Genomic DNA, 8,024 nt, shown 5'->3' on the forward strand with positions numbered 1-8,024 from the left:
CTTCCTCCAAGCCCTAAACATCCCTTCAAGAATGGCTTCCGGGGTAGAGGACATGGCGTGGAAACCCTCGGAGAAGAATTGGAGAGCTGAAGAAGGCAAGGACTGGTGTGAGGGGAGTAGCTGAGTAGCTAAGCTCTCGGGCAAAAGAAAGGCACCATCCTATCGGCAGAATGAAGCCACGAAGGGGGATTAGGGGGTTTAAATAGCCGACGGATCCTAGTGCAGTTATGACGGCGGATGTTCCTGGGCCAACTGGTGCATGCCACGTGTCGCGCATGTCCCCCTCATCACTATCGAGGGTTGACCATTCACAAATTCCCGTGGCACGACGCTTGGGATCGCATTCCGACGGGGGTTCCGAAAAGACTCTTCAGGTCACCTTCATCGAAAAGCGGGCTTTGACGTGCACACATTAAATGCTAAAATATCTGGGGGCGGCAGTGTGCAGGATTCGAAGGGACGGTTTCGGCTGTGCCCATCTCTCTCTCTCTGTACTTCCTTCGTTTGAAATTCAAACTCGGAAGTAGGGGGACTGGTGTTGAGTATAAAATACCCACAGTCGAAGTCCTCAGTGAAATTGACTACACGACAACTTCGCCCGGGCTCCGTCACCAAGAACTCCAACAACTGCAGTCGCAAGCAGACTCCGCCCGGACTCCTACGGGAGCCGGGCTCCACCGCCGACATCGACTACAGGACAGCTCCACCCAGACTCCAATGGGAGTCGGGCTCCGTCCTCAGCATCAACCGCTGGTAGGCCTCGTCCGGACTCCTATGAGAGCCGGACCTCCCCTCTGACTTTAATTGCAGGGAGACTTCGCCCGGACTCTTATGGGAGCCAGGCTTCATCCTCGACGCCAACAACTGCAGCTGCAAGCAGACTCCGCCCGGACTCCTACGGGAGCCGGGCTCCACCGCCGACATCGACTACAGGACAGCTCCGTCTGGACTCCTACGGGAGCCGGGCTCCATCCTCAGTGTCAACTGCTGATAAGCCCCGTCCGGACTCCTACGGGAGTCGGACTTCGCCTTTAACATCGACTACAGGACAGCTCCGTCCGGACTCCTACGGGAGCCGGGCTCCGTCCTCAGCGTCAACTGCTGATAAGCCCCGTCCGGACTCCTACGGGAGCCGGACTTTGCCTTTAACATCGACTACAGGACAGCTCCGTCCGGACTCCTACGGGAGTCGGGCTCCATCCTCAGCGTTAACTGCTGGTAAGCCCCGTCCGAACTCCTACGGGAGCCGGACTTCGCCTTTAACCTTGACTGCAGAAAAACTTCGCCCGGACTCCGACGGGAGCCGAGCTTCATTCTCAACAACTCCGACTGCAAGACAGACTGCATCCGGACTCCTACGGGAGCCGGACTCCGCCAATAATTTCGACAGCAAGCAGACTCCGCCCGGACTCCCACGGGAGTCGGGCTCCGTCCTCAACGACAACTACTGGTAAGCCTCGTCCGGACTCCTACGGGAGCCGGACTTTGCCTTTAACCTTGACTGCAGGAAAACTTCGCCCGGACTCCGACGGGAGCCGAGCTTCATTCTCAACAACTCCGACTGCAAGACAGACTGCGTCCGGACTCCTACGGGAGCCGGACTCCGCCAATAATTTCGGCAGCAAGCAGACTCCACCCGGACTCCCACGGGAGCCGAGCTCCGTCCTCAACGACAACTGCTGGTAAGCCTTGTCCGGACTCCGACGGGAGCCGGACTTCGCCTTTAACCTTGATTGCAGGAAGACTTCGCCCGGACTCCTACGGGAGCCGGGTTCCGCCCGCAACTTTTGCTCCGAGAGGGTTCCGCCCGGACTCTCACGGAAGCCGAGCTCCACCCACGACCCCACTGCAAGGAGGACTCCACCCGGACCTCTACAGAGGCCGGACTCCGATCGCTGCCGAGCTTCAACCGACAGATCCGCGCCCCCTGGCAGGTCACAATAACAACCATGATCCTGTTCCACTTCCTGTAGCAAATTCCGTGCGGCTCCATCACTCCTTGCGGCAGACCCATTACTCTCTGACAGACTGTGTCAACGGCCACGATTCTGCTCCGCTCCCTGCGGCAGGTGCTGTGCGACTCCACTACTCCCTGACAACTAGCGGCAACGGACGCCGCTCCACCACCTGCAACAGGCTCTACGTGGCAGGCCATAGCAATAGCCACGGGTCTACTCCACTACCCTTCGCAATAAATTCTCCTGACCATGGGCGGCCCACTACCAGACAGTTACAAATGTCGCCATCAACCCGTTGCCTCCTCCGTCTATAAAAGGGGGACCCAGATACGTTATTCTATAAGCTCATTTCTTATCTCAAAACTCTGCTAAATTCTCCGTTCGAGCACTCCATTCTTGTTGAGGCAGAGAACTGACTTGAGCGTCGAAGGGTCTTGCCGGAGCAACCCCACCTCCGGTTTAGACTTCCTTTGTAGGTCCCGGTGGCGACCGCGGCTTCCCCGACTCCAGCTTCTCCGGCGCAAGCAGATTTTTGCACCAACAGAGATCGAATCAATGCGAGTAGCTCCCACTTAAGAACCACTGGTCAAGCTGCCAAACTTACCTTAGACACCAACTGGTTCATTAATTTTAATTTGATCAACTTAGTAAATTATGTTCCACTGTGTAGTCATGAATTAAGTCCATCTTGATCTAGTTAAAGACATGGACCCATTCAACTACAACTATTGGAGTTGAGTCTAGAGTGTCCTTGACCTAATCTAATTCAATTTTTGATTAGATTTGATCAATTACTCTAATTTAGTCTATTTCTTTAAGCTAACCTTAGGTCTAACCCAATTATGGATCTAATCCAACCCATTGACCCACAAGTTTATGCAATTGTCTTAGGTCTTAATTCACAATTCTAGACCAACTTGACAACACTTAATTCTTTTAATTAAGTATTTTGGGCTGATGGATCAAGATTTGGTTTTTCAAAAATAATTTTTAAATTTGAAAGGTTTTATTTTTCTGTTCATCAAATATGTTGACTCATTTCACAAATAGATCAGCACATTTCATAAATAGCAATCCTATTGCTAATTACATAATAGAAAATAACTCAATCAAAATAAATCATGAATATTCCTTTAGATCTAATCTAACACATTCATGGTAAATTTTATAATTGAACCTTTACAATTAAGTCCTTTCACTGCTTCATTTGCATGGGATATAATTACAGCGGTACCCCTACCGCCATAGGAGACCCCATCGAATGGGAGGAGAGGGCCTTTAAACCTTACTTTTCTCCTATGACCGGACGGCCAGTCAACCAACTCAATTCGATTACTTGCTACTTGGATCATGTATATCTAAATATATCAATTTTAAAATTTAAATTTTAAATTTCAAATTTTAAATTTTAAGTTTTTGAATTTCAAATTTCATACAAATTTCAAATTTCAAATTTTAAATTTTTTGAATTTCAAATTTTGAATTTTAAATTTTGAATTTCAAATTTAAAATTTCAACCAAATTTCAAATTTCAAATTTCAAATTTTAAATTTTGAATTTTGAATTTCAAATTTTAAAATTTAAATTTTGAATTTTGAATTTCAAACTTTTGAATTTTGAATTTCGAACAACTTTCAAAATTCAAATTTTAAATTTTAAATTTTAAATTTTAAATTTAAACTTTTAGATTACAACTTAATTTATGCATGCAAATTCATATATCATATCATCGAACCTACTCTGATACCATTTGAAGTGAAATTCAATACAGGAGTAAAATGGTAATTTTAAAATTTTTTCAAAATTATAATTTTATAGAGAAAAATATTAATTAATCTAATTAATTAATATATGTTTACCCTACACTAGGATCTAAATATGATATACAGCATGCATGTATTTAAATTTGAAATTCAAATTTGAATAGTAAACACTTTACTGTAATGTGTTCAAAACACAATACCTTTATACGGGTAGTCGATCTCCACAATCTGATCATCGTTGGGAGGCTCTGATTGTCGCAATGCAGCCACATAGAATGTCTGCCCTCTGCGGATTGTCCACACGAGGCTCCCGATCTGATCGGCTCCTCACGAGTGCTAGTCGTTGTAGAGCCCTTTTGACGGTTGATGCTGATCGAACTCTTTCGATCGATGTCTGTCGATTCTTTAGATGCTCTAGATCATCAACAGACATGCTTGAGAGGATGTTGAAGATCTTCCTAAAATTTGGTGGGCTCATGACACTCGTAGCGACCTTCTCACTTCTCGAACCCCAGGCTGAAACCCTAGGGTACAATAAGAAAAACTCTACGCCCTTTTTTCTTTCTTTTCTATTTTTTTTCTCTCGAAAGGTTTTGGACCTTCACCTCATGCAGAAAGGTTCCTCATGCCCCAAACTTTCTCTCCAAAAATTTCTTACGCACGCCCCACCTTTCTCTCCTTTTTAAAACAATGTCGAACGTGTCTTATCCGTGTGAGAGGATAAAGATAAGTGGTTGCACATTTGAATTCAAATCGAGTTTGAATTCAAATGCAAACCAACTCATCCCTATCCACTTATGGCATGAGAAGAGAAGGGCATGGACTCTTGGTGCGTGGAAAGATTTCATGAGAAACCTTTTCTCGTGTAAGTTATGTGGCGCACAAGATGGTAAGCATGAAGGCACAAGAGATAACTTATCCATTCAAATTCAAACATGCTTTGAATTTGAATGGTTAACTAATCAGCTTTATCCATCCATATGGTGCACAAAAGTGGGCGTGGGGAGGGCTTTGTGTGAGAAAAGCTTCACGAGAAATTCCTTCTCCTGAATTCAAATGGATGCAGTGGATGTGAGGTGGCGCAGGGAGTTTGGGTCAAGGTGGTTTCATTATTTAAACGAACCTAATTGAACCAAATAAGTTAGGCCCAATTAGACTAATTTAAACCCAACTTAATTAGGCTCAATAAAATCTTAATCAAATCAAAAATTGACTAAGCCCAATCCCTGATCAAATCAGGGACCAAACCACTTCGACGATTAGGTCAACACTTAACCTAATAGGGTCAAACCCAACTGAATCCAATTCAATTGGACTTGATCCAAAATTAATTACTCAATCAAATTGAGTTAATTAGTAATCAAATCACTAATTAAACCTCTCATAAATATTGAATCCAAATCCAATGGGCAATCAGGTATCAAAGTTCATCAATATGAAACCTTGATCGAAGAGTCCCAAACTAGTGGGACTTTTGACCCCGGTACCCAAAATGCGTGGGACTCATGATCAGAGAATCTTGATTCTTGATCACAGAGTCTTAGACACGTAAGACTCATAGTCCATAAACATTAAGACTCTTCATCAGCCATCAGATCAGATAGGAACCTCTAATGTGTGTGACCCCGCAGGTTCAAACCTAAGCCGGTAGCACAGGAACCAATTCCTGTACTAATCGAAGTGACCATCTAGCAATAATATTCGACATCCGGATAGATCGAATAGTCACAATCGCAATACTCAGAACCTACGTGAATATGGTTATTGTATAATTCATCCCTTTTGACCCCTATGTTTAGGATGACTCAGGGTCAAACTGTCAACCCTGATTAGATCATCCGAGTCGTGCTCAACTCAATCAGTCCTGTGACTCCTCACTAGGACTACCCTGGCCAAGATTTTGCTAAATTGAAATATAACTGTACACAGCTCCTGAACTGGAGTGGTCAATCCCATCTTGACACATGCACCGACAAGTCAAGTACTTGACTACACCCATCAGCCTTCCGTCACTGAATTAAAAATTCAGGTAGTCCAATGCCTAAGTGCAGTGAGTTGCTTGCAAGTCACCATGGCGGTCTCAGGTTAGAGGGGTAGTTATACCCATATCCCATTGGAGCAATTTTTGACAGCAAAAATAGCTCCGGAGTCGGTCACATTCAGTGCAGATGTACCCTTACATCTCACCTGTATGCCATACCAGTGTCTCCACACTCCTTGGTTAAGAGGACAACCAACTTATATGACACATAATGACCTATGCTTGATAAACATTATTATCCTTGGTAACAACGTATCATTTGGTCGTGAACAGGTTTAAGGACAAACGACAAATCCTCCTTTGTCGAGTCTAAATAGTCCTAAGGACTTCACCACAACACAGGAGTTCTTTAGAAGATGAAACAATTTTATGATGAAAAATACCAAAATAACTTTTATTAATTTATAATTCATATACTAATACAACAAAGAGCATAACCGTCAACAGACTGACGATTGGCTTTGGGATACTATTCCCAACATGGATAAGGTGGCGCATGAGATTAGTTGCCCATTTAAATTCAAACTTCATTTGAATTTGAATGGCCAACCAACCATCTTTATCCACTCAAAATGGTGCACGCAGATGAGGTGTGGGAAGGCTTCTGCATGGGAGAAAATTCATGAGAACTCATTTCTCATGAATTCAAATAGGCGCAGGTGAGGTGAGGTGGCATAAGGAGATAAGTCAAGGTGGTTTCAAATCTAATTGAACCAACCTTATTAAAATAGGTTAGGCACAATTAGACTAAATTAAACCCAACACAATTAGGCTCAATTAGGCTCAATAAAATTCTAATCAAATAAAAAATTGACTAAGTCCAACCCCTGATCAAATCAGGGACCAAACCACCTCGACGATTAGGTCAACTCTTAACCTAATCGGGTCAAACCCAACTGAATCCAATTCAATTGGACTTGATCCAAAAATAATTACTCAATCAAATTGAGTTAATTAGTGATCAAATCATTAATTAAACCTTTCATAAATACTGAGTCTAAATTCGATGGACAATCGGGCATCAAAGTCCATCGATATGAAATCTTGATCGAATAGTCCCAAACCAGTGGGACTCTTGACCCCGGTACCCAAAATGTGTGGAACTCATGATCAGAGAATCCTGATTCTCGATCACAGAGTCTCAGACATATAGAACTCAGAGTCTTCGAGCATTAGGACTCTTGGTCGAAGAGTCCCAGTCCAGTGGGACTCTTCACCAGCCATTAGATCAGATAGGAACCTCTAATGTGTGTGACCCCGCAGGTTCGAACCTAAGTCGGTAGCACAGGAACCAATTTCTATACTAATCAAAGAGACCATCAAGCAATGGTATCCGACATCCGGATAGGTCGAATAGTCACAATCGTAATATTCAGAACCTACGTGAATATGGTTACTGTATAATTCATCCCTTTTGACCCTTGTGTATAGGACAACTCAGGGCTAAACTGTCAACCCTGATTAGATCATCCGAATCATGCTCAATTCAAGCAGTCCTGTGACTCCTCACTAGGACTACCCTAGCCAAGGTTTTGCTAAATTGAAACACAACTGTACACAGCTCCTGAACTGGAGTGGTCAATCCCATCTTGACACACGCACCAATAAATCAAGTACTTGACTACACCTAGCAGCCTTCCGTCACTGAATTAAAAATTTAGGTAGTCCAGTGTCTAAGTGCAGTGAGTTGCTTACAAGTCACGTGGCAGTCTCAGGTTGGATGGATAGTTATACCCATATCCCATCGGAGCGAATCTTAACAGCAGAAAAAGCTCCGGAATCGGTCACGTTCAGTGCAGATGTACCCTTACATCTCACCTGTATGCCATACCAGTGTCTCCACACTCCTTGGTTAAGAGGACAACCAACCCATATGGCACACAATGACCTATGCTTGATAAACATTGTTATCCTTGGTAACAATGTATCATTTGGTCGCGAATAGGTTTAAGGACTAAACAGCAAATCCTTCTTTGTCGAGTCTAAATAGTCCTAAGGACTTTACCACAACATAGAAGTTCATTAGAAGATGAAATAATTTATGATAAAAAATGTTAAAATAACTTTTATTTAATTTATAATTCATATACTAATACAAGTGTTGGGTATAAAATACCCACAGTCGGAACCCACGGCGGAACCACCATCAGCAAGTGCAGCTCCGCCCTGACTCCTACGGGATCCGGGCTCCTCCACCATCAGCAAGTGCAGCTCCGCCCTGACTCCTACGGGAGCCGGGCTCCTCCACCATCAGCAAGTGCA

Source organism: Elaeis guineensis, chromosome 12, assembly GCF_000442705.2.
Source record: "Elaeis guineensis isolate ETL-2024a chromosome 12, EG11, whole genome shotgun sequence".
Lineage (NCBI taxonomy): Eukaryota > Viridiplantae > Streptophyta > Magnoliopsida > Arecales > Arecaceae > Elaeis > Elaeis guineensis.